Source organism: Schistocerca cancellata, chromosome 2, assembly GCF_023864275.1.
Source record: "Schistocerca cancellata isolate TAMUIC-IGC-003103 chromosome 2, iqSchCanc2.1, whole genome shotgun sequence".
NCBI lineage: Eukaryota > Metazoa > Arthropoda > Insecta > Orthoptera > Acrididae > Schistocerca > Schistocerca cancellata.
This window is the reverse complement of record NC_064627.1, coordinates 1053589714-1053616295: the sequence shown is the minus strand read 5'-3', so window position 1 is coordinate 1053616295 and position 26582 is coordinate 1053589714. Positions and strand designations below refer to the sequence as shown.

The 26582-nt window shown below is 51.5% G+C and overlaps 55 non-coding genes across 55 annotated transcripts; 11 read left to right on the top strand and 44 right to left on the bottom strand.

Annotated features, from left to right (window-relative positions):
* Positions 1–163: 163 nt before the first annotated feature.
* Positions 164–235, bottom strand: Trnae-uuc (transfer RNA glutamic acid (anticodon UUC)). The gene has a single exon. It is a non-coding gene; the product is annotated as a tRNA-Glu (tRNA).
* A 437-nt stretch (positions 236–672) lies between these two features.
* Trnam-cau (transfer RNA methionine (anticodon CAU)) lies at positions 673–745 on the bottom strand. The gene has a single exon. It is a non-coding gene; the product is annotated as a tRNA-Met (tRNA).
* Positions 746–1038: 293 nt separating this feature from the next.
* Positions 1039–1109, bottom strand: Trnag-gcc (transfer RNA glycine (anticodon GCC)). The gene has a single exon. It is a non-coding gene; the product is annotated as a tRNA-Gly (tRNA).
* Positions 1110–1432: 323 nt separating this feature from the next.
* On the top strand, positions 1433–1504 carry Trnag-ucc (transfer RNA glycine (anticodon UCC)). Its single transcript has one exon. It is a non-coding gene; the product is annotated as a tRNA-Gly (tRNA).
* A 744-nt stretch (positions 1505–2248) lies between these two features.
* On the bottom strand, positions 2249–2322 carry Trnai-aau (transfer RNA isoleucine (anticodon AAU)). The gene has a single exon. It is a non-coding gene; the product is annotated as a tRNA-Ile (tRNA).
* Positions 2323–2579: 257 nt separating this feature from the next.
* Trnae-uuc (transfer RNA glutamic acid (anticodon UUC)) lies at positions 2580–2651 on the bottom strand. The gene has a single exon. It is a non-coding gene; the product is annotated as a tRNA-Glu (tRNA).
* A 437-nt stretch (positions 2652–3088) lies between these two features.
* Positions 3089–3161, bottom strand: Trnam-cau (transfer RNA methionine (anticodon CAU)). The gene has a single exon. It is a non-coding gene; the product is annotated as a tRNA-Met (tRNA).
* A 293-nt stretch (positions 3162–3454) lies between these two features.
* On the bottom strand, positions 3455–3525 carry Trnag-gcc (transfer RNA glycine (anticodon GCC)). The gene has a single exon. It is a non-coding gene; the product is annotated as a tRNA-Gly (tRNA).
* A 323-nt stretch (positions 3526–3848) lies between these two features.
* Positions 3849–3920, top strand: Trnag-ucc (transfer RNA glycine (anticodon UCC)). Its single transcript has one exon. It is a non-coding gene; the product is annotated as a tRNA-Gly (tRNA).
* Positions 3921–4664: 744 nt separating this feature from the next.
* Trnai-aau (transfer RNA isoleucine (anticodon AAU)) lies at positions 4665–4738 on the bottom strand. The gene has a single exon. It is a non-coding gene; the product is annotated as a tRNA-Ile (tRNA).
* A 257-nt stretch (positions 4739–4995) lies between these two features.
* On the bottom strand, positions 4996–5067 carry Trnae-uuc (transfer RNA glutamic acid (anticodon UUC)). Its single transcript has one exon. It is a non-coding gene; the product is annotated as a tRNA-Glu (tRNA).
* Positions 5068–5504: 437 nt separating this feature from the next.
* Trnam-cau (transfer RNA methionine (anticodon CAU)) lies at positions 5505–5577 on the bottom strand. The gene has a single exon. It is a non-coding gene; the product is annotated as a tRNA-Met (tRNA).
* Positions 5578–5870: 293 nt separating this feature from the next.
* Positions 5871–5941, bottom strand: Trnag-gcc (transfer RNA glycine (anticodon GCC)). Its single transcript has one exon. It is a non-coding gene; the product is annotated as a tRNA-Gly (tRNA).
* Positions 5942–6264: 323 nt separating this feature from the next.
* Trnag-ucc (transfer RNA glycine (anticodon UCC)) lies at positions 6265–6336 on the top strand. Its single transcript has one exon. It is a non-coding gene; the product is annotated as a tRNA-Gly (tRNA).
* Positions 6337–7080: 744 nt separating this feature from the next.
* On the bottom strand, positions 7081–7154 carry Trnai-aau (transfer RNA isoleucine (anticodon AAU)). The gene has a single exon. It is a non-coding gene; the product is annotated as a tRNA-Ile (tRNA).
* A 257-nt stretch (positions 7155–7411) lies between these two features.
* On the bottom strand, positions 7412–7483 carry Trnae-uuc (transfer RNA glutamic acid (anticodon UUC)). Its single transcript has one exon. It is a non-coding gene; the product is annotated as a tRNA-Glu (tRNA).
* A 437-nt stretch (positions 7484–7920) lies between these two features.
* On the bottom strand, positions 7921–7993 carry Trnam-cau (transfer RNA methionine (anticodon CAU)). Its single transcript has one exon. It is a non-coding gene; the product is annotated as a tRNA-Met (tRNA).
* A 293-nt stretch (positions 7994–8286) lies between these two features.
* Trnag-gcc (transfer RNA glycine (anticodon GCC)) lies at positions 8287–8357 on the bottom strand. The gene has a single exon. It is a non-coding gene; the product is annotated as a tRNA-Gly (tRNA).
* Positions 8358–8680: 323 nt separating this feature from the next.
* On the top strand, positions 8681–8752 carry Trnag-ucc (transfer RNA glycine (anticodon UCC)). The gene has a single exon. It is a non-coding gene; the product is annotated as a tRNA-Gly (tRNA).
* A 744-nt stretch (positions 8753–9496) lies between these two features.
* Positions 9497–9570, bottom strand: Trnai-aau (transfer RNA isoleucine (anticodon AAU)). Its single transcript has one exon. It is a non-coding gene; the product is annotated as a tRNA-Ile (tRNA).
* Positions 9571–9827: 257 nt separating this feature from the next.
* Trnae-uuc (transfer RNA glutamic acid (anticodon UUC)) lies at positions 9828–9899 on the bottom strand. Its single transcript has one exon. It is a non-coding gene; the product is annotated as a tRNA-Glu (tRNA).
* A 437-nt stretch (positions 9900–10336) lies between these two features.
* Trnam-cau (transfer RNA methionine (anticodon CAU)) lies at positions 10337–10409 on the bottom strand. Its single transcript has one exon. It is a non-coding gene; the product is annotated as a tRNA-Met (tRNA).
* Positions 10410–10702: 293 nt separating this feature from the next.
* Trnag-gcc (transfer RNA glycine (anticodon GCC)) lies at positions 10703–10773 on the bottom strand. The gene has a single exon. It is a non-coding gene; the product is annotated as a tRNA-Gly (tRNA).
* Positions 10774–11096: 323 nt separating this feature from the next.
* Positions 11097–11168, top strand: Trnag-ucc (transfer RNA glycine (anticodon UCC)). The gene has a single exon. It is a non-coding gene; the product is annotated as a tRNA-Gly (tRNA).
* A 744-nt stretch (positions 11169–11912) lies between these two features.
* Trnai-aau (transfer RNA isoleucine (anticodon AAU)) lies at positions 11913–11986 on the bottom strand. Its single transcript has one exon. It is a non-coding gene; the product is annotated as a tRNA-Ile (tRNA).
* Positions 11987–12243: 257 nt separating this feature from the next.
* Positions 12244–12315, bottom strand: Trnae-uuc (transfer RNA glutamic acid (anticodon UUC)). The gene has a single exon. It is a non-coding gene; the product is annotated as a tRNA-Glu (tRNA).
* Positions 12316–12752: 437 nt separating this feature from the next.
* On the bottom strand, positions 12753–12825 carry Trnam-cau (transfer RNA methionine (anticodon CAU)). Its single transcript has one exon. It is a non-coding gene; the product is annotated as a tRNA-Met (tRNA).
* Positions 12826–13118: 293 nt separating this feature from the next.
* Positions 13119–13189, bottom strand: Trnag-gcc (transfer RNA glycine (anticodon GCC)). The gene has a single exon. It is a non-coding gene; the product is annotated as a tRNA-Gly (tRNA).
* A 323-nt stretch (positions 13190–13512) lies between these two features.
* Positions 13513–13584, top strand: Trnag-ucc (transfer RNA glycine (anticodon UCC)). The gene has a single exon. It is a non-coding gene; the product is annotated as a tRNA-Gly (tRNA).
* Positions 13585–14328: 744 nt separating this feature from the next.
* On the bottom strand, positions 14329–14402 carry Trnai-aau (transfer RNA isoleucine (anticodon AAU)). Its single transcript has one exon. It is a non-coding gene; the product is annotated as a tRNA-Ile (tRNA).
* Positions 14403–14659: 257 nt separating this feature from the next.
* Positions 14660–14731, bottom strand: Trnae-uuc (transfer RNA glutamic acid (anticodon UUC)). Its single transcript has one exon. It is a non-coding gene; the product is annotated as a tRNA-Glu (tRNA).
* A 437-nt stretch (positions 14732–15168) lies between these two features.
* On the bottom strand, positions 15169–15241 carry Trnam-cau (transfer RNA methionine (anticodon CAU)). Its single transcript has one exon. It is a non-coding gene; the product is annotated as a tRNA-Met (tRNA).
* A 293-nt stretch (positions 15242–15534) lies between these two features.
* Trnag-gcc (transfer RNA glycine (anticodon GCC)) lies at positions 15535–15605 on the bottom strand. The gene has a single exon. It is a non-coding gene; the product is annotated as a tRNA-Gly (tRNA).
* A 323-nt stretch (positions 15606–15928) lies between these two features.
* Trnag-ucc (transfer RNA glycine (anticodon UCC)) lies at positions 15929–16000 on the top strand. Its single transcript has one exon. It is a non-coding gene; the product is annotated as a tRNA-Gly (tRNA).
* A 746-nt stretch (positions 16001–16746) lies between these two features.
* Trnai-aau (transfer RNA isoleucine (anticodon AAU)) lies at positions 16747–16820 on the bottom strand. Its single transcript has one exon. It is a non-coding gene; the product is annotated as a tRNA-Ile (tRNA).
* A 257-nt stretch (positions 16821–17077) lies between these two features.
* Positions 17078–17149, bottom strand: Trnae-uuc (transfer RNA glutamic acid (anticodon UUC)). The gene has a single exon. It is a non-coding gene; the product is annotated as a tRNA-Glu (tRNA).
* A 437-nt stretch (positions 17150–17586) lies between these two features.
* Trnam-cau (transfer RNA methionine (anticodon CAU)) lies at positions 17587–17659 on the bottom strand. Its single transcript has one exon. It is a non-coding gene; the product is annotated as a tRNA-Met (tRNA).
* A 293-nt stretch (positions 17660–17952) lies between these two features.
* Trnag-gcc (transfer RNA glycine (anticodon GCC)) lies at positions 17953–18023 on the bottom strand. The gene has a single exon. It is a non-coding gene; the product is annotated as a tRNA-Gly (tRNA).
* A 323-nt stretch (positions 18024–18346) lies between these two features.
* Positions 18347–18418, top strand: Trnag-ucc (transfer RNA glycine (anticodon UCC)). The gene has a single exon. It is a non-coding gene; the product is annotated as a tRNA-Gly (tRNA).
* A 746-nt stretch (positions 18419–19164) lies between these two features.
* Positions 19165–19238, bottom strand: Trnai-aau (transfer RNA isoleucine (anticodon AAU)). Its single transcript has one exon. It is a non-coding gene; the product is annotated as a tRNA-Ile (tRNA).
* Positions 19239–19495: 257 nt separating this feature from the next.
* On the bottom strand, positions 19496–19567 carry Trnae-uuc (transfer RNA glutamic acid (anticodon UUC)). The gene has a single exon. It is a non-coding gene; the product is annotated as a tRNA-Glu (tRNA).
* Positions 19568–20004: 437 nt separating this feature from the next.
* Positions 20005–20077, bottom strand: Trnam-cau (transfer RNA methionine (anticodon CAU)). Its single transcript has one exon. It is a non-coding gene; the product is annotated as a tRNA-Met (tRNA).
* Positions 20078–20370: 293 nt separating this feature from the next.
* Positions 20371–20441, bottom strand: Trnag-gcc (transfer RNA glycine (anticodon GCC)). Its single transcript has one exon. It is a non-coding gene; the product is annotated as a tRNA-Gly (tRNA).
* A 323-nt stretch (positions 20442–20764) lies between these two features.
* On the top strand, positions 20765–20836 carry Trnag-ucc (transfer RNA glycine (anticodon UCC)). Its single transcript has one exon. It is a non-coding gene; the product is annotated as a tRNA-Gly (tRNA).
* Positions 20837–21581: 745 nt separating this feature from the next.
* Positions 21582–21655, bottom strand: Trnai-aau (transfer RNA isoleucine (anticodon AAU)). The gene has a single exon. It is a non-coding gene; the product is annotated as a tRNA-Ile (tRNA).
* Positions 21656–21912: 257 nt separating this feature from the next.
* Positions 21913–21984, bottom strand: Trnae-uuc (transfer RNA glutamic acid (anticodon UUC)). Its single transcript has one exon. It is a non-coding gene; the product is annotated as a tRNA-Glu (tRNA).
* A 437-nt stretch (positions 21985–22421) lies between these two features.
* Positions 22422–22494, bottom strand: Trnam-cau (transfer RNA methionine (anticodon CAU)). The gene has a single exon. It is a non-coding gene; the product is annotated as a tRNA-Met (tRNA).
* Positions 22495–22787: 293 nt separating this feature from the next.
* On the bottom strand, positions 22788–22858 carry Trnag-gcc (transfer RNA glycine (anticodon GCC)). Its single transcript has one exon. It is a non-coding gene; the product is annotated as a tRNA-Gly (tRNA).
* Positions 22859–23181: 323 nt separating this feature from the next.
* Positions 23182–23253, top strand: Trnag-ucc (transfer RNA glycine (anticodon UCC)). The gene has a single exon. It is a non-coding gene; the product is annotated as a tRNA-Gly (tRNA).
* A 744-nt stretch (positions 23254–23997) lies between these two features.
* Trnai-aau (transfer RNA isoleucine (anticodon AAU)) lies at positions 23998–24071 on the bottom strand. Its single transcript has one exon. It is a non-coding gene; the product is annotated as a tRNA-Ile (tRNA).
* Positions 24072–24328: 257 nt separating this feature from the next.
* Positions 24329–24400, bottom strand: Trnae-uuc (transfer RNA glutamic acid (anticodon UUC)). Its single transcript has one exon. It is a non-coding gene; the product is annotated as a tRNA-Glu (tRNA).
* A 437-nt stretch (positions 24401–24837) lies between these two features.
* Trnam-cau (transfer RNA methionine (anticodon CAU)) lies at positions 24838–24910 on the bottom strand. Its single transcript has one exon. It is a non-coding gene; the product is annotated as a tRNA-Met (tRNA).
* Positions 24911–25203: 293 nt separating this feature from the next.
* On the bottom strand, positions 25204–25274 carry Trnag-gcc (transfer RNA glycine (anticodon GCC)). The gene has a single exon. It is a non-coding gene; the product is annotated as a tRNA-Gly (tRNA).
* A 323-nt stretch (positions 25275–25597) lies between these two features.
* Trnag-ucc (transfer RNA glycine (anticodon UCC)) lies at positions 25598–25669 on the top strand. The gene has a single exon. It is a non-coding gene; the product is annotated as a tRNA-Gly (tRNA).
* A 743-nt stretch (positions 25670–26412) lies between these two features.
* On the bottom strand, positions 26413–26486 carry Trnai-aau (transfer RNA isoleucine (anticodon AAU)). The gene has a single exon. It is a non-coding gene; the product is annotated as a tRNA-Ile (tRNA).
* Positions 26487–26582: the final 96 nt, after the last annotated feature.

Here is a 26582-nt window from a genome sequence, read left to right as displayed (position 1 = left end):
TCTTCTCCCTCTATGCCGCTGCTCGTAGTAATTTCGTTGCGTGCCCGTTTCTCTCGACTGTTGTCAGCTGACGTTTACGAACCAGTAGCTATAATGCGAGGAGGACGTGAAACAGCATTTCGCACGGTCAAAACTTGTCGTGATTTGTTCCGAAAAAATTCCATTCCGGTACCGGGAATCGAACCCGGGCCTCCTGGGTGAAAGCCAGGTATCCTAGCCACTAGACCACACCGGACGTGCACATCGTTCTCCGGGTTTACACCCCCTCCACTCGCTTTCCGTGTCGCACTTTCCCTGTTTGCGAGCATCTTCTCGCGCATGGCAAAAGTCTCAGTCCATTTCTTTTGGCCTCGTTGTTACAGGGGTAGGAGGAAAAGCAAAGCTGTAAGTAGTAATATTTATTTACTTATTTCGCAAGTAAAGACCTGCTGCCTGTCATTATATAGCAGGTCATACATTGTGTGACTTTACATGTTATATCATACGAAATTCAGTTTTATTACTAGTACTTTTTTTCTTGAAAATTTTACAAAAGAACTGCAACTAGTAATAACAGGAAGTAAACATTTTCACGCTGAGTCGTTGAAGCCTTGTGGATAACAAACTACTAAGTGTTTCGCTCCTTCGCAACCCCAGAGCCGTCGACTTAGCTGTGAACGACAGTAAATTAAATGCCCCGGGTGAGGATCGAACTCACGACCTTAAGATTATGAGACTTACGCGCTGCCTACTGCGCTACCGAGGCTGGCGAACGCCACACCTTCTGGAATCTTGCTAAGTACCGAATACCAGTGGTACAGAGTCTGCACTCCCTGGCTCATTTTTTCTGTTGCTACACGTGCATTCCCGGCGCGGCAGGCAACTTGCGATGTTAGGCCGACGCCAGTATGTACAATAGCACGCAAGAGTCCAAACGAGCAGTCGTGCGCGCTGCATGATTGCTTCTTTCCACACGGAATCCCGCGGTTCATTCTCATGGCTCACGCAGTTCGAGTGCGAAAGACACGCAGCACCACTATCGGAGAAAAAACAAAACGATGCATCGGCCGGGAATCGAACCCGGGCCGCCCGCGTGGCAGGCGAGCATTCTACCACTGAACCACCGATGCTCAGCTAGTTCACTGCTTCCTGGTGCTTTCCGCGGCAGACGTCTGAGGGGAAAGTGGGACTGCCGTCCAGCGCCGTCGCATCCTCTCGAGAGAATGCTACAGACGCTGAATCCTGCACTGCACTGCTTAAAAATGATCGTCTAAGTACTCTTGCGGCGCACGCACGCGACGACTCTTGCCAAAGGACGCGAAACGTGCCTAGAGACGCTGCCTGGATGAGCTCGCCTACCCCGTAACGCGCCTACAGCTACGACCACCTTCAGGCGCCGCCGACAGGCGGGAAGCAGACACAGCGCGGCTCGCGAGGCGCGCGACGGAACTGTGCGGTGGTGGTGTAATGGTCAGCATAGTTGCTTTCCAAGCAGTTGATCCGGGTTCGATTCCCGGCCACCGCAGCAGGCTTTTACTTTTGCGTATGAGTACTTTTGCCACGCGTCCTTAAATTAATGTTTCTTTGCCCATCTTACTCGCTGCACGCCACCCTCTAGCGTGTGCGTCGATTCCCCTTGAGTCTCGACTTGTCTCGACTTTGCTCAGCTGACGCGAGAGCTGACGCTCTCCAATCGGCCTATATCAAAAGGACAAGCACGCGAAACGACTGAGAGAGGTATGGCGAGGCGGGCACAACATTACTTATGCCTCGAGTAAATACCTGCTGCCTGTTATCATGTATTGTCTGATTTTACATGTTCTGTCAGACAAATTCAGTTTTATTACTAGTAGATTTCTTTTTTTTTTTCTTTGTTGAAAATTTTACAACACGCTCCTTCATTTCACTGTGGCCGCACGGCGCGACTTGGCATACCGAGAGGCAAAACGTGGCGCCAGTGCCCTTGACCGAATAGCGCTGCAGCTCCGAAACCGAAGAGGAAAGAGAAATACGAATTGAAACTGTCGACAGTGCCCTATGTTCGCAGGCGGTCACCCGCCCAAGCACTGACAACGCCCGACGTCGCGCAGTTGTGGTGATCGGACGAGAAACTGTGTGTTCAGCGTGCTGTGACCAGTGAAATGTTTTAGCGCGTCCCGACAAGTCGCGTTCGGGTCCCCTATCAGCTCCCACACAATGTGACGATTTCTTTGTCACCATACTTCCACGGGGAAATCGGCGTTGCCTTTTTGAAACAGTAAAATCGTAGTGGCCCGTGGGGGGATCGAACCCACGACCTTCGCGCTATTAGCACGACGCTCTAACCAACTGAGCTAACGGGCCTCGGTACAGACAGTCTCCCATTGCTTTGCGGGAATTGCTCTGCGTATTGCCATGTAACATTTCTATGGCAGCAATCCAACAGTGGACCAGCGTCTCTTCTCCCTCTATGCCGCTGCTCGTAGTAATTTCGTTGCGTGCCCGTTTCTCTCGACTGTTGTCAGCTGACGTTTACGAACCAGTAGCTATAATGCGAGGAGGACGTGAAACAGCATTTCGCACGGTCAAAACTTGTCGTGATTTGTTCCGAAAAAATTCCATTCCGGTACCGGGAATCGAACCCGGGCCTCCTGGGTGAAAGCCAGGTATCCTAGCCACTAGACCACACCGGACGTGCACATCGTTCTCCGGGTTTACACCCCCTCCACTCGCTTTCCGTGTCGCACTTTCCCTGTTTGCGAGCATCTTCTCGCGCATGGCAAAAGTCTCAGTCCATTTCTTTTGGCCTCGTTGTTACAGGGGTAGGAGGAAAAGCAAAGCTGTAAGTAGTAATATTTATTTACTTATTTCGCAAGTAAAGACCTGCTGCCTGTCATTATATAGCAGGTCATACATTGTGTGACTTTACATGTTATATCATACGAAATTCAGTTTTATTACTAGTACTTTTTTTCTTGAAAATTTTACAAAAGAACTGCAACTAGTAATAACAGGAAGTAAACATTTTCACGCTGAGTCGTTGAAGCCTTGTGGATAACAAACTACTAAGTGTTTCGCTCCTTCGCAACCCCAGAGCCGTCGACTTAGCTGTGAACGACAGTAAATTAAATGCCCCGGGTGAGGATCGAACTCACGACCTTAAGATTATGAGACTTACGCGCTGCCTACTGCGCTACCGAGGCTGGCGAACGCCACACCTTCTGGAATCTTGCTAAGTACCGAATACCAGTGGTACAGAGTCTGCACTCCCTGGCTCATTTTTTCTGTTGCTACACGTGCATTCCCGGCGCGGCAGGCAACTTGCGATGTTAGGCCGACGCCAGTATGTACAATAGCACGCAAGAGTCCAAACGAGCAGTCGTGCGCGCTGCATGATTGCTTCTTTCCACACGGAATCCCGCGGTTCATTCTCATGGCTCACGCAGTTCGAGTGCGAAAGACACGCAGCACCACTATCGGAGAAAAAACAAAACGATGCATCGGCCGGGAATCGAACCCGGGCCGCCCGCGTGGCAGGCGAGCATTCTACCACTGAACCACCGATGCTCAGCTAGTTCACTGCTTCCTGGTGCTTTCCGCGGCAGACGTCTGAGGGGAAAGTGGGACTGCCGTCCAGCGCCGTCGCATCCTCTCGAGAGAATGCTACAGACGCTGAATCCTGCACTGCACTGCTTAAAAATGATCGTCTAAGTACTCTTGCGGCGCACGCACGCGACGACTCTTGCCAAAGGACGCGAAACGTGCCTAGAGACGCTGCCTGGATGAGCTCGCCTACCCCGTAACGCGCCTACAGCTACGACCACCTTCAGGCGCCGCCGACAGGCGGGAAGCAGACACAGCGCGGCTCGCGAGGCGCGCGACGGAACTGTGCGGTGGTGGTGTAATGGTCAGCATAGTTGCTTTCCAAGCAGTTGATCCGGGTTCGATTCCCGGCCACCGCTGCAGGCTTTTACTTTTGCGTATGAGTACTTTTGCCACGCGTCCTTAAATTAATGTTTCTTTGCCCATCTTACTCGCTGCACGCCACCCTCTAGCGTGTGCGTCGATTCCCCTTGAGTCTCGACTTGTCTCGACTTTGCTCAGCTGACGCGAGAGCTGACGCTCTCCAATCGGCCTATATCAAAAGGACAAGCACGCGAAACGACTGAGAGAGGTATGGCGAGGCGGGCACAACATTACTTATGCCTCGAGTAAATACCTGCTGCCTGTTATCATGTATTGTCTGATTTTACATGTTCTGTCAGACAAATTCAGTTTTATTACTAGTAGATTTCTTTTTTTTTTTCTTTGTTGAAAATTTTACAACACGCTCCTTCATTTCACTGTGGCCGCACGGCGCGACTTGGCATACCGAGAGGCAAAACGTGGCGCCAGTGCCCTTGACCGAATAGCGCTGCAGCTCCGAAACCGAAGAGGAAAGAGAAATACGAATTGAAACTGTCGACAGTGCCCTATGTTCGCAGGCGGTCACCCGCCCAAGCACTGACAACGCCCGACGTCGCGCAGTTGTGGTGATCGGACGAGAAACTGTGTGTTCAGCGTGCTGTGACCAGTGAAATGTTTTAGCGCGTCCCGACAAGTCGCGTTCGGGTCCCCTATCAGCTCCCACACAATGTGACGATTTCTTTGTCACCATACTTCCACGGGGAAATCGGCGTTGCCTTTTTGAAACAGTAAAATCGTAGTGGCCCGTGGGGGGATCGAACCCACGACCTTCGCGCTATTAGCACGACGCTCTAACCAACTGAGCTAACGGGCCTCGGTACAGACAGTCTCCCATTGCTTTGCGGGAATTGCTCTGCGTATTGCCATGTAACATTTCTATGGCAGCAATCCAACAGTGGACCAGCGTCTCTTCTCCCTCTATGCCGCTGCTCGTAGTAATTTCGTTGCGTGCCCGTTTCTCTCGACTGTTGTCAGCTGACGTTTACGAACCAGTAGCTATAATGCGAGGAGGACGTGAAACAGCATTTCGCACGGTCAAAACTTGTCGTGATTTGTTCCGAAAAAATTCCATTCCGGTACCGGGAATCGAACCCGGGCCTCCTGGGTGAAAGCCAGGTATCCTAGCCACTAGACCACACCGGACGTGCACATCGTTCTCCGGGTTTACACCCCCTCCACTCGCTTTCCGTGTCGCACTTTCCCTGTTTGCGAGCATCTTCTCGCGCATGGCAAAAGTCTCAGTCCATTTCTTTTGGCCTCGTTGTTACAGGGGTAGGAGGAAAAGCAAAGCTGTAAGTAGTAATATTTATTTACTTATTTCGCAAGTAAAGACCTGCTGCCTGTCATTATATAGCAGGTCATACATTGTGTGACTTTACATGTTATATCATACGAAATTCAGTTTTATTACTAGTACTTTTTTTCTTGAAAATTTTACAAAAGAACTGCAACTAGTAATAACAGGAAGTAAACATTTTCACGCTGAGTCGTTGAAGCCTTGTGGATAACAAACTACTAAGTGTTTCGCTCCTTCGCAACCCCAGAGCCGTCGACTTAGCTGTGAACGACAGTAAATTAAATGCCCCGGGTGAGGATCGAACTCACGACCTTAAGATTATGAGACTTACGCGCTGCCTACTGCGCTACCGAGGCTGGCGAACGCCACACCTTCTGGAATCTTGCTAAGTACCGAATACCAGTGGTACAGAGTCTGCACTCCCTGGCTCATTTTTTCTGTTGCTACACGTGCATTCCCGGCGCGGCAGGCAACTTGCGATGTTAGGCCGACGCCAGTATGTACAATAGCACGCAAGAGTCCAAACGAGCAGTCGTGCGCGCTGCATGATTGCTTCTTTCCACACGGAATCCCGCGGTTCATTCTCATGGCTCACGCAGTTCGAGTGCGAAAGACACGCAGCACCACTATCGGAGAAAAAACAAAACGATGCATCGGCCGGGAATCGAACCCGGGCCGCCCGCGTGGCAGGCGAGCATTCTACCACTGAACCACCGATGCTCAGCTAGTTCACTGCTTCCTGGTGCTTTCCGCGGCAGACGTCTGAGGGGAAAGTGGGACTGCCGTCCAGCGCCGTCGCATCCTCTCGAGAGAATGCTACAGACGCTGAATCCTGCACTGCACTGCTTAAAAATGATCGTCTAAGTACTCTTGCGGCGCACGCACGCGACGACTCTTGCCAAAGGACGCGAAACGTGCCTAGAGACGCTGCCTGGATGAGCTCGCCTACCCCGTAACGCGCCTACAGCTACGACCACCTTCAGGCGCCGCCGACAGGCGGGAAGCAGACACAGCGCGGCTCGCGAGGCGCGCGACGGAACTGTGCGGTGGTGGTGTAATGGTCAGCATAGTTGCTTTCCAAGCAGTTGATCCGGGTTCGATTCCCGGCCACCGCAGCAGGCTTTTACTTTTGCGTATGAGTACTTTTGCCACGCGTCCTTAAATTAATGTTTCTTTGCCCATCTTACTCGCTGCACGCCACCCTCTAGCGTGTGCGTCGATTCCCCTTGAGTCTCGACTTGTCTCGACTTTGCTCAGCTGACGCGAGAGCTGACGCTCTCCAATCGGCCTATATCAAAAGGACAAGCACGCGAAACGACTGAGAGAGGTATGGCGAGGCGGGCACAACATTACTTATGCCTCGAGTAAATACCTGCTGCCTGTTATCATGTATTGTCTGATTTTACATGTTCTGTCAGACAAATTCAGTTTTATTACTAGTAGATTTCTTTTTTTTTTTCTTTGTTGAAAATTTTACAACACGCTCCTTCATTTCACTGTGGCCGCACGGCGCGACTTGGCATACCGAGAGGCAAAACGTGGCGCCAGTGCCCTTGACCGAATAGCGCTGCAGCTCCGAAACCGAAGAGGAAAGAGAAATACGAATTGAAACTGTCGACAGTGCCCTATGTTCGCAGGCGGTCACCCGCCCAAGCACTGACAACGCCCGACGTCGCGCAGTTGTGGTGATCGGACGAGAAACTGTGTGTTCAGCGTGCTGTGACCAGTGAAATGTTTTAGCGCGTCCCGACAAGTCGCGTTCGGGTCCCCTATCAGCTCCCACACAATGTGACGATTTCTTTGTCACCATACTTCCACGGGGAAATCGGCGTTGCCTTTTTGAAACAGTAAAATCGTAGTGGCCCGTGGGGGGATCGAACCCACGACCTTCGCGCTATTAGCACGACGCTCTAACCAACTGAGCTAACGGGCCTCGGTACAGACAGTCTCCCATTGCTTTGCGGGAATTGCTCTGCGTATTGCCATGTAACATTTCTATGGCAGCAATCCAACAGTGGACCAGCGTCTCTTCTCCCTCTATGCCGCTGCTCGTAGTAATTTCGTTGCGTGCCCGTTTCTCTCGACTGTTGTCAGCTGACGTTTACGAACCAGTAGCTATAATGCGAGGAGGACGTGAAACAGCATTTCGCACGGTCAAAACTTGTCGTGATTTGTTCCGAAAAAATTCCATTCCGGTACCGGGAATCGAACCCGGGCCTCCTGGGTGAAAGCCAGGTATCCTAGCCACTAGACCACACCGGACGTGCACATCGTTCTCCGGGTTTACACCCCCTCCACTCGCTTTCCGTGTCGCACTTTCCCTGTTTGCGAGCATCTTCTCGCGCATGGCAAAAGTCTCAGTCCATTTCTTTTGGCCTCGTTGTTACAGGGGTAGGAGGAAAAGCAAAGCTGTAAGTAGTAATATTTATTTACTTATTTCGCAAGTAAAGACCTGCTGCCTGTCATTATATAGCAGGTCATACATTGTGTGACTTTACATGTTATATCATACGAAATTCAGTTTTATTACTAGTACTTTTTTTCTTGAAAATTTTACAAAAGAACTGCAACTAGTAATAACAGGAAGTAAACATTTTCACGCTGAGTCGTTGAAGCCTTGTGGATAACAAACTACTAAGTGTTTCGCTCCTTCGCAACCCCAGAGCCGTCGACTTAGCTGTGAACGACAGTAAATTAAATGCCCCGGGTGAGGATCGAACTCACGACCTTAAGATTATGAGACTTACGCGCTGCCTACTGCGCTACCGAGGCTGGCGAACGCCACACCTTCTGGAATCTTGCTAAGTACCGAATACCAGTGGTACAGAGTCTGCACTCCCTGGCTCATTTTTTCTGTTGCTACACGTGCATTCCCGGCGCGGCAGGCAACTTGCGATGTTAGGCCGACGCCAGTATGTACAATAGCACGCAAGAGTCCAAACGAGCAGTCGTGCGCGCTGCATGATTGCTTCTTTCCACACGGAATCCCGCGGTTCATTCTCATGGCTCACGCAGTTCGAGTGCGAAAGACACGCAGCACCACTATCGGAGAAAAAACAAAACGATGCATCGGCCGGGAATCGAACCCGGGCCGCCCGCGTGGCAGGCGAGCATTCTACCACTGAACCACCGATGCTCAGCTAGTTCACTGCTTCCTGGTGCTTTCCGCGGCAGACGTCTGAGGGGAAAGTGGGACTGCCGTCCAGCGCCGTCGCATCCTCTCGAGAGAATGCTACAGACGCTGAATCCTGCACTGCACTGCTTAAAAATGATCGTCTAAGTACTCTTGCGGCGCACGCACGCGACGACTCTTGCCAAAGGACGCGAAACGTGCCTAGAGACGCTGCCTGGATGAGCTCGCCTACCCCGTAACGCGCCTACAGCTACGACCACCTTCAGGCGCCGCCGACAGGCGGGAAGCAGACACAGCGCGGCTCGCGAGGCGCGCGACGGAACTGTGCGGTGGTGGTGTAATGGTCAGCATAGTTGCTTTCCAAGCAGTTGATCCGGGTTCGATTCCCGGCCACCGCAGCAGGCTTTTACTTTTGCGTATGAGTACTTTTGCCACGCGTCCTTAAATTAATGTTTCTTTGCCCATCTTACTCGCTGCACGCCACCCTCTAGCGTGTGCGTCGATTCCCCTTGAGTCTCGACTTGTCTCGACTTTGCTCAGCTGACGCGAGAGCTGACGCTCTCCAATCGGCCTATATCAAAAGGACAAGCACGCGAAACGACTGAGAGAGGTATGGCGAGGCGGGCACAACATTACTTATGCCTCGAGTAAATACCTGCTGCCTGTTATCATGTATTGTCTGATTTTACATGTTCTGTCAGACAAATTCAGTTTTATTACTAGTAGATTTCTTTTTTTTTTTCTTTGTTGAAAATTTTACAACACGCTCCTTCATTTCACTGTGGCCGCACGGCGCGACTTGGCATACCGAGAGGCAAAACGTGGCGCCAGTGCCCTTGACCGAATAGCGCTGCAGCTCCGAAACCGAAGAGGAAAGAGAAATACGAATTGAAACTGTCGACAGTGCCCTATGTTCGCAGGCGGTCACCCGCCCAAGCACTGACAACGCCCGACGTCGCGCAGTTGTGGTGATCGGACGAGAAACTGTGTGTTCAGCGTGCTGTGACCAGTGAAATGTTTTAGCGCGTCCCGACAAGTCGCGTTCGGGTCCCCTATCAGCTCCCACACAATGTGACGATTTCTTTGTCACCATACTTCCACGGGGAAATCGGCGTTGCCTTTTTGAAACAGTAAAATCGTAGTGGCCCGTGGGGGGATCGAACCCACGACCTTCGCGCTATTAGCACGACGCTCTAACCAACTGAGCTAACGGGCCTCGGTACAGACAGTCTCCCATTGCTTTGCGGGAATTGCTCTGCGTATTGCCATGTAACATTTCTATGGCAGCAATCCAACAGTGGACCAGCGTCTCTTCTCCCTCTATGCCGCTGCTCGTAGTAATTTCGTTGCGTGCCCGTTTCTCTCGACTGTTGTCAGCTGACGTTTACGAACCAGTAGCTATAATGCGAGGAGGACGTGAAACAGCATTTCGCACGGTCAAAACTTGTCGTGATTTGTTCCGAAAAAATTCCATTCCGGTACCGGGAATCGAACCCGGGCCTCCTGGGTGAAAGCCAGGTATCCTAGCCACTAGACCACACCGGACGTGCACATCGTTCTCCGGGTTTACACCCCCTCCACTCGCTTTCCGTGTCGCACTTTCCCTGTTTGCGAGCATCTTCTCGCGCATGGCAAAAGTCTCAGTCCATTTCTTTTGGCCTCGTTGTTACAGGGGTAGGAGGAAAAGCAAAGCTGTAAGTAGTAATATTTATTTACTTATTTCGCAAGTAAAGACCTGCTGCCTGTCATTATATAGCAGGTCATACATTGTGTGACTTTACATGTTATATCATACGAAATTCAGTTTTATTACTAGTACTTTTTTTCTTGAAAATTTTACAAAAGAACTGCAACTAGTAATAACAGGAAGTAAACATTTTCACGCTGAGTCGTTGAAGCCTTGTGGATAACAAACTACTAAGTGTTTCGCTCCTTCGCAACCCCAGAGCCGTCGACTTAGCTGTGAACGACAGTAAATTAAATGCCCCGGGTGAGGATCGAACTCACGACCTTAAGATTATGAGACTTACGCGCTGCCTACTGCGCTACCGAGGCTGGCGAACGCCACACCTTCTGGAATCTTGCTAAGTACCGAATACCAGTGGTACAGAGTCTGCACTCCCTGGCTCATTTTTTCTGTTGCTACACGTGCATTCCCGGCGCGGCAGGCAACTTGCGATGTTAGGCCGACGCCAGTATGTACAATAGCACGCAAGAGTCCAAACGAGCAGTCGTGCGCGCTGCATGATTGCTTCTTTCCACACGGAATCCCGCGGTTCATTCTCATGGCTCACGCAGTTCGAGTGCGAAAGACACGCAGCACCACTATCGGAGAAAAAACAAAACGATGCATCGGCCGGGAATCGAACCCGGGCCGCCCGCGTGGCAGGCGAGCATTCTACCACTGAACCACCGATGCTCAGCTAGTTCACTGCTTCCTGGTGCTTTCCGCGGCAGACGTCTGAGGGGAAAGTGGGACTGCCGTCCAGCGCCGTCGCATCCTCTCGAGAGAATGCTACAGACGCTGAATCCTGCACTGCACTGCTTAAAAATGATCGTCTAAGTACTCTTGCGGCGCACGCACGCGACGACTCTTGCCAAAGGACGCGAAACGTGCCTAGAGACGCTGCCTGGATGAGCTCGCCTACCCCGTAACGCGCCTACAGCTACGACCACCTTCAGGCGCCGCCGACAGGCGGGAAGCAGACACAGCGCGGCTCGCGAGGCGCGCGACGGAACTGTGCGGTGGTGGTGTAATGGTCAGCATAGTTGCTTTCCAAGCAGTTGATCCGGGTTCGATTCCCGGCCACCGCAGCAGGCTTTTACTTTTGCGTATGAGTACTTTTGCCACGCGTCCTTAAATTAATGTTTCTTTGCCCATCTTACTCGCTGCACGCCACCCTCTAGCGTGTGCGTCGATTCCCCTTGAGTCTCGACTTGTCTCGACTTTGCTCAGCTGACGCGAGAGCTGACGCTCTCCAATCGGCCTATATCAAAAGGACAAGCACGCGAAACGACTGAGAGAGGTATGGCGAGGCGGGCACAACATTACTTATGCCTCGAGTAAATACCTGCTGCCTGTTATCATGTATTGTCTGATTTTACATGTTCTGTCAGACAAATTCAGTTTTATTACTAGTAGATTTCTTTTTTTTTTTCTTTGTTGAAAATTTTACAACACGCTCCTTCATTTCACTGTGGCCGCACGGCGCGACTTGGCATACCGAGAGGCAAAACGTGGCGCCAGTGCCCTTGACCGAATAGCGCTGCAGCTCCGAAACCGAAGAGGAAAGAGAAATACGAATTGAAACTGTCGACAGTGCCCTATGTTCGCAGGCGGTCACCCGCCCAAGCACTGACAACGCCCGACGTCGCGCAGTTGTGGTGATCGGACGAGAAACTGTGTGTTCAGCGTGCTGTGACCAGTGAAATGTTTTAGCGCGTCCCGACAAGTCGCGTTCGGGTCCCCTATCAGCTCCCACACAATGTGACGATTTCTTTGTCACCATACTTCCACGGGGAAATCGGCGTTGCCTTTTTGAAACAGTAAAATCGTAGTGGCCCGTGGGGGGATCGAACCCACGACCTTCGCGCTATTAGCACGACGCTCTAACCAACTGAGCTAACGGGCCTCGGTACAGACAGTCTCCCATTGCTTTGCGGGAATTGCTCTGCGTATTGCCATGTAACATTTCTATGGCAGCAATCCAACAGTGGACCAGCGTCTCTTCTCCCTCTATGCCGCTGCTCGTAGTAATTTCGTTGCGTGCCCGTTTCTCTCGACTGTTGTCAGCTGACGTTTACGAACCAGTAGCTATAATGCGAGGAGGACGTGAAACAGCATTTCGCACGGTCAAAACTTGTCGTGATTTGTTCCGAAAAAATTCCATTCCGGTACCGGGAATCGAACCCGGGCCTCCTGGGTGAAAGCCAGGTATCCTAGCCACTAGACCACACCGGACGTGCACATCGTTCTCCGGGTTTACACCCCCTCCACTCGCTTTCCGTGTCGCACTTTCCCTGTTTGCGAGCATCTTCTCGCGCATGGCAAAAGTCTCAGTCCATTTCTTTTGGCCTCGTTGTTACAGGGGTAGGAGGAAAAGCAAAGCTGTAAGTAGTAATATTTATTTACTTATTTCGCAAGTAAAGACCTACTGCCTGTCATTATATAGCAGGTCATACATTGTGTGACTTTACATGTTATATCATACGAAATTCAGTTTTATTACTAGTACTTTTTTTCTTGAAAATTTTACAAAAGAACTGCAACTAGTAATAACAGGAAGTAAACATTTTCACGCTGAGTCGTTGAAGCCTTGTGGATAACAAACTACTAAGTGTTTCGCTCCTTCGCAACCCCAGAGCCGTCGACTTAGCTGTGAACGACAGTACATTAAATGCCCCGGGTGAGGATCGAACTCACGACCTTAAGATTATGAGACTTACGCGCTGCCTACTGCGCTACCGAGGCTGGCGAACGCCACACCTTCTGGAATCTTGCTAAGTACCGAATACCAGTGGTACAGAGTCTGCACTCCCTGGCTCATTTTTTCTGTTGCTACACGTGCATTCCCGGCGCGGCAGGCAACTTGCGATGTTAGGCCGACGCCAGTATGTACAATAGCACGCAAGAGTCCAAACGAGCAGTCGTGCGCGCTGCATGATTGCTTCTTTCCACACGGAATCCCGCGGTTCATTCTCATGGCTCACGCAGTTCGAGTGCGAAAGACACGCAGCACCACTATCGGAGAAAAAACAAAACGATGCATCGGCCGGGAATCGAACCAGGGCCGCCCGCGTGGCAGGCGAGCATTCTACCACTGAACCACCGATGCTCAGCTAGTTCACTGCTTCCTGGTGCTTTCCGCGGCAGACGTCTGAGGGGAAAGTGGGACTGCCGTCCAGCGCCGTCGCATCCTCTCGAGAGAATGCTACAGACGCTGAATCCTGCACTGCACTGCTTAAAAATGATCGTCTAAGTACTCTTGCGGCGCACGCACGCGACGACTCTTGCCAAAGGACGCGAAACGTGCCTAGAGACGCTGCCTGGATGAGCTCGCCTACCCCGTAACGCGCCTACAGCTACGACCACCTTCAGGCGCCGCCGACAGGCGGGAAGCAGACACAGCGCGGCTCGCGAGGCGCGCGACGGAACTGTGCGGTGGTGGTGTAATGGTCAGCATAGTTGCTTTCCAAGCAGTTGATCCGGGTTCGATTCCCGGCCACCGCAGCAGGCTTTTACTTTTGCGTATGAGTACTTTTGCCACGCGTCCTTAAATTAATGTTTCTTTGCCCATCTTACTCGCTGCACGCCACCCTCTAGCGTGTGCGTCGATTCCCCTTGAGTCTCGACTTGTCTCGACTTTGCTCAGCTGACGCGAGAGCTGACGCTCTCCAATCGGCCTATATCAAAAGGACAAGCACGCGAAACGACTGAGAGAGGTATGGCGAGGCGGGCACAACATTACTTATGCCTCGAGTAAATACCTGCTGCCTGTTATCATGTATTGTCTGATTTTACATGTTCTCTCAGACAAATTCAGTTTTATTACTAGTAGATTTCTTTTTTTTTTTCTTTGTTGAAAATTTTACAACACGTTCCTTCATTTCACTGTGGCCGCACGGCGCGACTTGGCATACCGAGAGGCAAAACGTGGCGCCAGTGCCCTTGACCGAATAGCGCTGCAGCTCCGAAACCGAAGAGGAAAGAGAAATACGAATTGAAACTGTCGACAGTGCCCTATGTTCGCAGGCGGTCACCCGCCCAAGCACTGACAACGCCCGACGTCGCGCAGTTGTGGTGATCGGACGAGAAACTGTGTGTTCAGCGTGCTGTGACCAGTGAAATGTTTTAGCGCGTCCCGACAAGTCGCGTTCGGGTCCCCTATCAGCTCCCACACAATGTGACGATTTCTTTGTCACCATACTTCCACGGGGAAATCGGCGTTGCCTTTTTGAAACAGTAAAATCGTAGTGGCCCGTGGGGGGATCGAACCCACGACCTTCGCGCTATTAGCACGACGCTCTAACCAACTGAGCTAACGGGCCTCGGTACAGACAGTCTCCCATTGCTTTGCGGGAATTGCTCTGCGTATTGCCATGTAACATTTCTATGGCAGCAATCCAACAGTGGACCAGCGTCTCTTCTCCCTCTATGCCGCTGCTCGTAGTAATTTCGTTGCGTGCCCGTTTCTCTCGACTGTTGTCAGCTGACGTTTACGAACCAGTAGCTATAATGCGAGGAGGACGTGAAACAGCATTTCGCACGGTCAAAACTTGTCGTGATTTGTTCCGAAAAAATTCCATTCCGGTACCGGGAATCGAACCCGGGCCTCCTGGGTGAAAGCCAGGTATCCTAGCCACTAGACCACACCGGACGTGCACATCGTTCTCCGGGTTTACACCCCCTCCACTCGCTTTCCGTGTCGCACTTTCCCTGTTTGCGAGCATCTTCTCGCGCATGGCAAAAGTCTCAGTCCATTTCTTTTGGCCTCGTTGTTACAGGGGTAGGAGGAAAAGCAAAGCTGTAAGTAGTAATATTTATTTACTTATTTCGCAAGTAAAGACCTGCTGCCTGTCATTATATAGCAGGTCATACATTGTGTGACTTTACATGTTATATCATACGAAATTCAGTTTTATTACTAGTACTTTTTTTCTTGAAAATTTTACAAAAGAACTGCAACTAGTAATAACAGGAAGTAAACATTTTCACGCTGAGTCGTTGAAGCCTTGTGGATAACAATCTACTAAGTGTTTCGCTCCTTCGCAACCCCAGAGCCGTCGACTTAGCTGTGAACGACAGTAAATTAAATGCCCCGGGTGAGGATCGAACTCACGACCTTAAGATTATGAGACTTACGCGCTGCCTACTGCGCTACCGAGGCTGGCGAACGCCACACCTTCTGGAATCTTGCTAAGTACCGAATACCAGTGGTACAGAGTCTGCACTCCCTGGCTCATTTTTTCTGTTGCTACACGTGCATTCCCGGCGCGGCAGGCAACTTGCGATGTTAGGCCGACGCCAGTATGTACAATAGCACGCAAGAGTCCAAACGAGCAGTCGTGCGCGCTGCATGATTGCTTCTTTCCACACGGAATCCCGCGGTTCATTCTCATGGCTCACGCAGTTCGAGTGCGAAAGACACGCAGCACCACTATCGGAGAAAAAACAAAACGATGCATCGGCCGGGAATCGAACCCGGGCCGCCCGCGTGGCAGGCGAGCATTCTACCACTGAACCACCGATGCTCAGCTAGTTCACAGCTTCCTGGTGCTTTCCGCGGCAGACGTCTGAGGGGAAAGTGGGACTGCCGTCCAGCGCCGTCGCATCCTCTCGAGAGAATGCTACAGACGCTGAATCCTGCACTGCACTGCTTAAAAATGATCGTCTAAGTACTCTTGCGGCGCACGCACGCGACGACTCTTGCCAAAGGCCGCGAAACGTGCCTAGAGACGCTGCCTGGATGAGCTCGCCTACCCCGTAACGCGCCTACAGCTACGACCACCTTCAGGCGCCGCCGACAGGCGGGAAGCAGACACAGCGCGGCTCGCGAGGCGCGCGACGGAACTGTGCGGTGGTGGTGTAATGGTCAGCATAGTTGCTTTCCAAACAGTTGATCCGGGTTCGATTCCCGGCCACCGCTGCAGGCTTTTACTTTTGCGTATGAGTACTTTTGCCACGCGTCCTTAAATTAATGTTTCTTTGCCCATCTTACTCGCTGCACGCCACCCTCTAGCGTGTGCGTCGATTCCCCTTGAGTCTCGACTTGTCTCGACTTTGCTCAGCTGACGCGAGAGCTGACGCTCTCCAATCGGCCTATATCAAAAGGACAAGCACGCGAAACGACTGAGAGAGGTATGGCGAGGCGGGCACAACATTACTTATGCCTCGAGTAAATACCTGCTGCCTGTTATCATGTATTGTCTGATTTTACATGTTCTGTCAGACAAATTCAGTTTTATTACTAGTAGATTTCTTTTTTTTTTTTTCTTTGTTGAAAATTTTACAACACGCTCCTTCATTTCACTGTGGCCGCACGGCGCGACTTGGCATACCGAGAGGCAAAACGTGGCGCCAGTGCCCTTGACCGAATAGCGCTGCAGCTCCGAAACCGAAGAGGAAAGAGAAATACGAATTGAAACTGTCGACAGTGCCCTATGTTCGCAGGCGGTCACCCGCCCAAGCACTGACAACGCCCGACGTCGCGCAGTTGTGGTGATCGGACGAGAAACTGTGTGTTCAGCGTGCTGTGACCAGTGAAATGTTTTAGCGCGTCCCGACAAGTCGCGTTCGGGTCCCCTATCAGCTCCCACACAATGTGACGATTTCTTTGTCACCATACTTCCACGGGGAAATCGGCGTTGCCTTTTTGAAACAGTAAAATCGTAGTGGCCCGTGGGGGGATCGAACCCACGACCTTCGCGCTATTAGCACGACGCTCTAACCAACTGAGCTAACGGGCCTCGGTACAGACAGTCTCCCATTGCTTTGCGGGAATTGCTCTGCGTATTGCCATGTAACATTTCTATGGCAGCAATCCAACAGTGGACCAGCGTCTCTTCTCCCTCTATGCCGCTGCTCGTAGTAATTTCGTTGCGTGCCCGTTTCTCTCGACTGTTGTCAGCTGACGTTTACGAACCAGTAGCTATAATGCGAGGAGGACGTGAAACAGCATTTCGCACGGTCAAAACTTGTCGTGATTTGTTCCGAAAAAATTCCATTCCGGTACCGGGAATCGAACCCGGGCCTCCTGGGTGAAAGCCAGGTATCCTAGCCACTAGACCACACCGGACGTGCACATCGTTCTCCGGGTTTACACCCCCTCCACTCGCTTTCCGTGTCGCACTTTCCCTGTTTGCGAGCATCTTCTCGCGCATGGCAAAAGTCTCAGTCCATTTCTTTTGGCCTCGTTGTTACAGGGGTAGGAGGAAAAGCAAAGCTGTAAGTAGTAATATTTATTTACTTATTTCGCAAGTAAAGACCTGCTGCCTGTCATTATATAGCAGGTCATACATTGTGTGACTTTACATGTTATATCATACGAAATTCAGTTTTATTACTAGTACTTTTTTTCTTGAAAATTTTACAAAAGAACTGCAACTAGTAATAACAGGAAGTAAACATTTTCACGCTGAGTCGTTGAAGCCTTGTGGATAACAAACTACTAAGTGTTTCGCTCCTTCGCAACCCCAGAGCCGTCGACTTAGCTGTGAACGACAGTAAATTAAATGCCCCGGGTGAGGATCGAACTCACGACCTTAAGATTATGAGACTTACGCGCTGCCTACTGCGCTACCGAGGCTGGCGAACGCCACACCTTCTGGAATCTTGCTAAGTACCGAATACCAGTGGTACAGAGTCTGCACTCCCTGGCTCATTTTTTCTGTTGCTACACGTGCATTCCCGGCGCGGCAGGCAACTTGCGATGTTAGGCCGACGCCAGTATGTACAATAGCACGCAAGAGTCCAAACGAGCAGTCGTGCGCGCTGCATGATTGCTTCTTTCCACACGGAATCCCGCGGTTCATTCTCATGGCTCACGCAGTTCGAGTGCGAAAGACACGCAGCACCACTATCGGAGAAAAAACAAAACGATGCATCGGCCGGGAATCGAACCCGGGCCGCCCGCGTGGCAGGCGAGCATTCTACCACTGAACCACCGATGCTCAGCTAGTTCACAGCTTCCTGGTGCTTTCCGCGGCAGACGTCTGAGGGGAAAGTGGGACTGCCGTCCAGCGCCGTCGCATCCTCTCGAGAGAATGCTACAGACGCTGAATCCTGCACTGCACTGCTTAAAAATGATCGTCTAAGTACTCTTGCGGCGCACGCACGCGACGACTCTTGCCAAAGGACGCGAAACGTGCCTAGAGACGCTGCCTGGATGAGCTCGCCTACCCCGTAACGCGCCTACAGCTACGACCACCTTCAGGCGCCGCCGACAGGCGGGAAGCAGACACAGCGCGGCTCGCGAGGCGCGCGACGGAACTGTGCGGTGGTGGTGTAATGGTCAGCATAGTTGCTTTCCAAGCAGTTGATCCGGGTTCGATTCCCGGCCACCGCTGCAGGCTTTTACTTTTGCGTATGAGTACTTTTGCCACGCGTCCTTAAATTAATGTTTCTTTGCCCATCTTACTCGCTGCACGCCACCCTCTAGCGTGTGCGTCGATTCCCCTTGAGTCTCGACTTGTCTCGACTTTGCTCAGCTGACGCGAGAGCTGACGCTCTCCAATCGGCCTATATCAAAAGGACAAGCACGCGAAACGACTGAGAGAGGTATGGCGAGGCGGGCACAACATTACTTATGCCTCGAGTAAATACCTGCTGCCTGTTATCATGTATTGTCTGATTTTACATGTTCTGTCAGACAAATTCAGTTTTATTACTAGTAGATTTCTTTTTTTTTTTTTCTTTGTTGAAAATTTTACAACACGCTCCTTCATTTCACTGTGGCCGCACGGCGCGACTTGGCATACCGAGAGGCAAAACGTGGCGCCAGTGCCCTTGACCGAATAGCGCTGCAGCTCCGAAACCGAAGAGGAAAGAGAAATACGAATTGAAACTGTCGACAGTGCCCTATGTTCGCAGGCGGTCACCCGCCCAAGCACTGACAACGCCCGACGTCGCGCAGTTGTGGTGATCGGACGAGAAACTGTGTGTTCAGCGTGCTGTGACCAGTGAAATGTTTTAGCGCGTCCCGACAAGTCGCGTTCGGGTCCCCTATCAGCTCCCACACAATGTGACGATTTCTTTGTCACCATACTTCCACGGGGAAATCGGCGTTGCCTTTTTGAAACAGTAAAATCGTAGTGGCCCGTGGGGGGATCGAACCCACGACCTTCGCGCTATTAGCACGACGCTCTAACCAACTGAGCTAACGGGCCTCGGTACAGACAGTCTCCCATTGCTTTGCGGGAATTGCTCTGCGTATTGCCATGTAACATTTCTATGGCAGCAATCCAACAGTGGACCAGCGTCTCTTCTCCCTCTATGCCGCTGCTCGTAGTAATTTCGTTGCGTGCCCGTTTCTCTCGACTGTTGTCAGCTGACGTTTACGAACCAGTAGCTATAATGCGAGGAGGACGTGAAACAGCATTTCGCACGGTCAAAACTTGTCGTGATTTGTTCCGAAAAAATTCCATTCCGGTACCGGGAATCGAACCCGGGCCTCCTGGGTGAAAGCCAGGTATCCTAGCCACTAGACCACACCGGACGTGCACATCGTTCTCCGGGTTTACACCCCCTCCACTCGCTTTCCGTGTCGCACTTTCCCTGTTTGCGAGCATCTTCTCGCGCATGGCAAAAGTCTCAGTCCATTTCTTTTGGCCTCGTTGTTACAGGGGTAGGAGGAAAAGCAAAGCTGTAAGTAGTAATATTTATTTACTTATTTCGCAAGTAAAGACCTGCTGCCTGTCATTATATAGCAGGTCATACATTGTGTGACTTTACATGTTATATCATACGAAATTCAGTTTTATTACTAGTACTTTTTTTCTTGAAAATTTTACAAAAGAACTGCAACTAGTAATAACAGGAAGTAAACATTTTCACGCTGAGTCGTTGAAGCCTTGTGGATAACAAACTACTAAGTGTTTCGCTCCTTCGCAACCCCAGAGCCGTCGACTTAGCTGTGAACGACAGTAAATTAAATGCCCCGGGTGAGGATCGAACTCACGACCTTAAGATTATGAGACTTACGCGCTGCCTACTGCGCTACCGAGGCTGGCGAACGCCACACCTTCTGGAATCTTGCTAAGTACCGAATACCAGTGGTACAGAGTCTGCACTCCCTGGCTCATTTTTTCTGTTGCTACACGTGCATTCCCGGCGCGGCAGGCAACTTGCGATGTTAGGCCGACGCCAGTATGTACAATAGCACGCAAGAGTCCAAACGAGCAGTCGTGCGCGCTGCATGATTGCTTCTTTCCACACGGAATCCCGCGGTTCATTCTCATGGCTCACGCAGTTCGAGTGCGAAAGACACGCAGCACCACTATCGGAGAAAAAACAAAACGATGCATCGGCCGGGAATCGAACCCGGGCCGCCCGCGTGGCAGGCGAGCATTCTACCACTGAACCACCGATGCTCAGCTAGTTCACAGCTTCCTGGTGCTTTCCGCGGCAGACGTCTGAGGGGAAAGTGGGACTGCCGTCCAGCGCCGTCGCATCCTCTCGAGAGAATGCTACAGACGCTGAATCCTGCACTGCACTGCTTAAAAATGATCGTCTAAGTACTCTTGCGGCGCACGCACGCGACGACTCTTGCCAAAGGACGCGAAACGTGCCTAGAGACGCTGCCTGGATGAGCTCGCCTACCCCGTAACGCGCCTACAGCTACGACCACCTTCAGGCGCCGCCGACAGGCGGGAAGCAGACACAGCGCGGCTCGCGAGGCGCGCGACGGAACTGTGCGGTGGTGGTGTAATGGTCAGCATAGTTGCTTTCCAAGCAGTTGATCCGGGTTCGATTCCCGGCCACCGCAGCAGGCTTTTACTTTTGCGTATGAGTACTTTTGCCACGCGTCCTTAAATTAATGTTTCTTTGCCCATCTTACTCGCTGCACGCCACCCTCTAGCGTGTGCGTCGATTCCCCTTGAGTCTCGACTTGTCTCGACTTTGCTCAGCTGACGCGAGAGCTGACGCTCTCCAATCGGCCTATATCAAAAGGACAAGCACGCGAAACGACTGAGAGAGGTATGGCGAGGCGGGCACAACATTACTTATGCCTCGAGTAAATACCTGCTGCCTGTTATCATGTATTGTCTGATTTTACATGTTCTGTCAGACAAATTCAGTTTTATTACTAGTAGATTTCTTTTTTTTTTTTCTTTGTTGAAAATTTTACAACACGCTCCTTCATTTCACTGTGGCCGCACGGCGCGACTTGGCATACCGAGAGGCAAAACGTGGCGCCAGTGCCCTTGACCGAATAGCGCTGCAGCTCCGAAACCGAAGAGGAAAGAGAAATACGAATTGAAACTGTCGACAGTGCCCTATGTTCGCAGGCGGTCACCCGCCCAAGCACTGACAACGCCCGACGTCGCGCAGTTGTGGTGATCGGACGAGAAACTGTGTGTTCAGCGTGCTGTGACCAGTGAAATGTTTTAGCGCGTCCCGACAAGTCGCGTTCGGGTCCCCTATCAGCTCCCACACAATGTGACGATTTCTTTGTCACCATACTTCCACGGGGAAATCGGCGTTGCCTTTTTGAAACAGTAAAATCGTAGTGGCCCGTGGGGGGATCGAACCCACGACCTTCGCGCTATTAGCACGACGCTCTAACCAACTGAGCTAACGGGCCTCGGTACAGACAGTCTCCCATTGCTTTGCGGGAATTGCTCTGCGTATTGCCATGTAACATTTCTATGGCAGCAATCCAACAGTGGACCAGCGTCTCTTCTCCCTCTATGCCGCTGCTCGTAGTAATTTCGTTGCGTGCCCGTTTCTCTCGACTGTTGTCAGCTGACGTTTACGAACCAGTAGCTATAATGCGAGGAGGACGTGAAACAGCATTTCGCACGGTCAAAACTTGTCGTGATTTGTTCCGAAAAAATTCCATTCCGGTACCGGGAATCGAACCCGGGCCTCCTGGGTGAAAGCCAGGTATCCTAGCCACTAGACCACACCGGACGTGCACATCGTTCTCCGGGTTTACACCCCCTCCACTCGCTTTCCGTGTCGCACTTTCCCTGTTTGCGAGCATCTTCTCGCGCATGGCAAAAGTCTCAGTCCATTTCTTTTGGCCTCGTTGTTACAGGGGTAGGAGGAAAAGCAAAGCTGTAAGTAGTAATATTTATTTACTTATTTCGCAAGTAAAGACCTGCTGCCTGTCATTATATAGCAGGTCATACATTGTGTGACTTTACATGTTATATCATACGAAATTCAGTTTTATTACTAGTACTTTTTTTCTTGAAAATTTTACAAAAGAACTGCAACTAGTAATAACAGGAAGTAAACATTTTCACGCTGAGTCGTTGAAGCCTTGTGGATAACAAACTACTAAGTGTTTCGCTCCTTCGCAACCCCAGAGCCGTCGACTTAGCTGTGAACGACAGTAAATTAAATGCCCCGGGTGAGGATCGAACTCACGACCTTAAGATTATGAGACTTACGCGCTGCCTACTGCGCTACCGAGGCTGGCGAACGCCACACCTTCTGGAATCTTGCTAAGTACCGAATACCAGTGGTACAGAGTCTGCACTCCCTGGCTCATTTTTTCTGTTGCTACACGTGCATTCCCGGCGCGGCAGGCAACTTGCGATGTTAGGCCAACGCCAGTATGTACAATAGCACGCAAGAGTCCAAACGAGCAGTCGTGCGCGCTGCATGATTGCTTCTTTCCACACGGAATCCCGCGGTTCATTCTCATGGCTCACGCAGTTCGAGTGCGAAAGACACGCAGCACCACTATCGGAGAAAAAACAAAACGATGCATCGGCCGGGAATCGAACATGGGCCGCCCGCGTGGCAGGCGAGCATTCTACCACTAAACCACCGATGCTCAGCTAGTTCACAGCTTCCTGGTGCTTTCCGCGGCAGACGTCTGAGGGGAAAGTGGGACTGCCGTCCAGCGCCGTCGCATCCTCTCGAGAGAATGCTACAGACGCTGAATCCTGCACTGCACTGCTTAAAAATGATCGTCTAAGTACTCTTGCGGCGCACGCACGCGACGACTCTTGCCAAAGGCCGCGAAACGTGCCTAGAGACGCTGCCTGGATGAGCTCGCCTACCCCGTAACGCGCCTACAGCTACGACCACCTTCAGGCGCCGCCGACAGGCGGGAAGCAGACACAGCGCGGCTCGCGAGGCGCGCGACGGAACTGTGCGGTGGTGGTGTAATGGTCAGCATAGTTGCTTTCCAAGCAGTTGATCCGGGTTCGATTCCCGGCCACCGCTGCAGGCTTTTACTTTTGCGTATGAGTACTTTTGCCACGCGTCCTTAAATTAATGTTTCTTTGCCCATCTTACTCGCTGCACGCCACCCTCTAGCGTGTGCGTCGATTCCCCTTGAGTCTCGACTTGTCTCGACTTTGCTCAGCTGACGCGAGAGCTGACGCTCTCCAATCGGCCTATATCAAAAGGACAAGCACGCGAAACGACTGAGAGAGGTATGGCGAGGCGGGCACAACATTACTTATGCCTCGAGTAAATACCTGCTGCCTGTTATCATGTATTGTCTGATTTTACATGTTCTGTCAGACAAATTCAGTTTTATTACTAGTAGATTTCTTTTTTTTTTTCTTTGTTGAAAATTTTACAACACGCTCCTTCATTTCACTGTGGCCGCACGGCGCGACTTGGCATACCGAGAGGCAAAACGTGGCGCCAGTGCCCTTGACCGAATAGCGCTGCAGCTCCGAAACCGAAGAGGAAAGAGAAATACGAATTGAAACTGTCGACAGTGCCCTATGTTCGCAGGCGGTCACCGGCCCAAGCACTGACAACGCCCGACGTCGCGCAGTTGTGGTGATCGGACGAGAAACTGTGTGTTCAGCGTGCTGTGACCAGTGAAATGTTTTAGCGCGTCCCGACAAGTCGCGTTCGGGTCCCCTATCAGCTCCCACACAATGTGACGATTTCTTTGTCACCATACTTCCACGGGGAAATCGGCGTTGCCTTTTTGAAACAGTAAAATCGTAGTGGCCCGTGGGGGGATCGAACCCACGACCTTCGCGCTATTAGCACGACGCTCTAACCAACTGAGCTAACGGGCCTCGGTACAGACAGTCTCCCATTGCTTTGCGGGAATTGCTCTGCGTATTGCCATGTAACATTTCTATGGCAGCAATCCAACAGTGGACCAGCGTCTCTTCTCCCTCTATGCCGCTGCTCGTAGTAATTTCGTTGCGTGCCCGTTTCTCTCGACTGTTGTCAGCTGACGTTTACGAACCAGTAGCTATAATGCGAGGAGGACGTGAAACAGCATTTCGCACGGTCAAAACTTGTCGTGATTTGTTCCGAAAAAATTCCATTCCGGTACCGGGAATCGAACCCGGGCCTCCTGGGTGAAAGCCAGGTATCCTAGCCACTAGACCACACCGGACGTGCACATCGTTCTCCGGGTTTACACCCCCTCCACTCGCTTTCCGTGTCGCACTTTCCCTGTTTGCGAGCATCTTCTCGCGCATGGCAAAAGTCTCAGTCCATTTCTTTTGGCCTCGTTGTTACAGGGGTAGGAGGAAAAGCAAAGCTGTAAGTAGTAATATTTATTTACTTATTTCGCAAGTAAAGACCTGCTGCCTGTCATTATATAGCAGGTCATACATTGTGTGACTTTACATGTTATATCATACGAAATTCAGTTTTATTACTAGTACTTTTTTTCTTGAAAATTTTACAAAAGAACTGCAACTAGTAATAACAGGAAGTAAACATTTTCACGCTGAGTCGTTGAAGCCTTGTGGATAACAAACTACTAAGTGTTTCGCTCCTTCGCAACCCCAGAGCCGTCGACTTAGCTGTGAACGACAGTAAATTAAATGCCCCGGGTGAGGATCGAACTCACGACCTTAAGATTATGAGACTTACGCGCTGCCTACTGCGCTACCGAGGCTGGCGAACGCCACACCTTCTGGAATCTTGCTAAGTACCGAATACCAGTGGTACAGAGTCTGCACTCCCTGGCTCATTTTTTCTGTTGCTACACGTGCATTCCCGGCGCGGCAGGCAACTTGCGATGTTAGGCCAACGCCAGTATGTACAATAGCACGCAAGAGTCCAAACGAGCAGTCGTGCGCGCTGCATGATTGCTTCTTTCCACACGGAATCCCGCGGTTCATTCTCATGGCTCACGCAGTTCGAGTGCGAAAGACACGCAGCACCACTATCGGAGAAAAAACAAAACGATGCATCGGCCGGGAATCGAACATGGGCCGCCCGCGTGGCAGGCGAGCATTCTACCACTAAACCACCGATGCTCAGCTAGTTCACAGCTTCCTGGTGCTTTCCGCGGCAGACGTCTGAGGGGAAAGTGGGACTGCCGTCCAGCGCCGTCGCATCCTCTCGAGAGAATGCTACAGACGCTGAATCCTGCACTGCACTGCTTAAAAATGATCGTCTAAGTACTCTTGCGGCGCACGCACGCGACGACTCTTGCCAAAGGCCGCGAAACGTGCCTAGAGACGCTGCCTGGATGAGCTCGCCTACCCCGTAACGCGCCTACAGCTACGACCACCTTCAGGCGCCGCCGACAGGCGGGAAGCAGACACAGCGCGGCTCGCGAGGCGCGCGACGGAACTGTGCGGTGGTGGTGTAATGGTCAGCATAGTTGCTTTCCAAGCAGTTGATCCGGGTTCGATTCCCGGCCACCGCTGCAGGCTTTTACTTTTGCGTATGAGTACTTTTGCCACGCGTCCTTAAATTAATGTTTCTTTGCCCATCTTACTCGCTGCACGCCACCCTCTAGCGTGTGCGTCGATTCCCCTTGAGTCTCGACTTGTCTCGACTTTGCTCAGCTGACGCGAGAGCTGACGCTCTCCAATCGGCCTATATCAAAAGGACAAGCACGCGAAACGACTGAGAGAGGTATGGCGAGGCGGGCACAACATTACTTATGCCTCGAGTAAATACCTGCTGCCTGTTATCATGTATTGTCTGATTTTACATGTTCTGTCAGACAAATTCAGTTTTATTACTAGTAGATTTCTTTTTTTTTTCTTTGTTGAAAATTTTACAACACGCTCCTTCATTTCACTGTGGCCGCACGGCGCGACTTGGCATACCGAGAGGCAAAACGTGGCGCCAGTGCCCTTGACCGAATAGCGCTGCAGCTCCGAAACCGAAGAGGAAAGAGAAATACGAATTGAAACTGTCGACAGTGCCCTATGTTCGCAGGCGGTCACCGGCCCAAGCACTGACAACGCCCGACGTCGCGCAGTTGTGGTGATCGGACGAGAAACTGTGTGTTCAGCGTGCTGTGACCAGTGAAATGTTTTAGCGCGTCCCGACAAGTCGCGTTCGGGTCCCCTATCAGCTCCCACACAATGTGACGATTTCTTTGTCACCATACTTCCACGGGGAAATCGGCGTTGCCTTTTTGAAACAGTAAAATCGTAGTGGCCCGTGGGGGGATCGAACCCACGACCTTCGCGCTATTAGCACGACGCTCTAACCAACTGAGCTAACGGGCCTCGGTACAGACAGTCTCCCATTGCTTTGCGGGAATTGCTCTGCGTATTGCCATGTAACATTTCTATGGCAGCAATCCAACAGTGGACCAGCGTCTC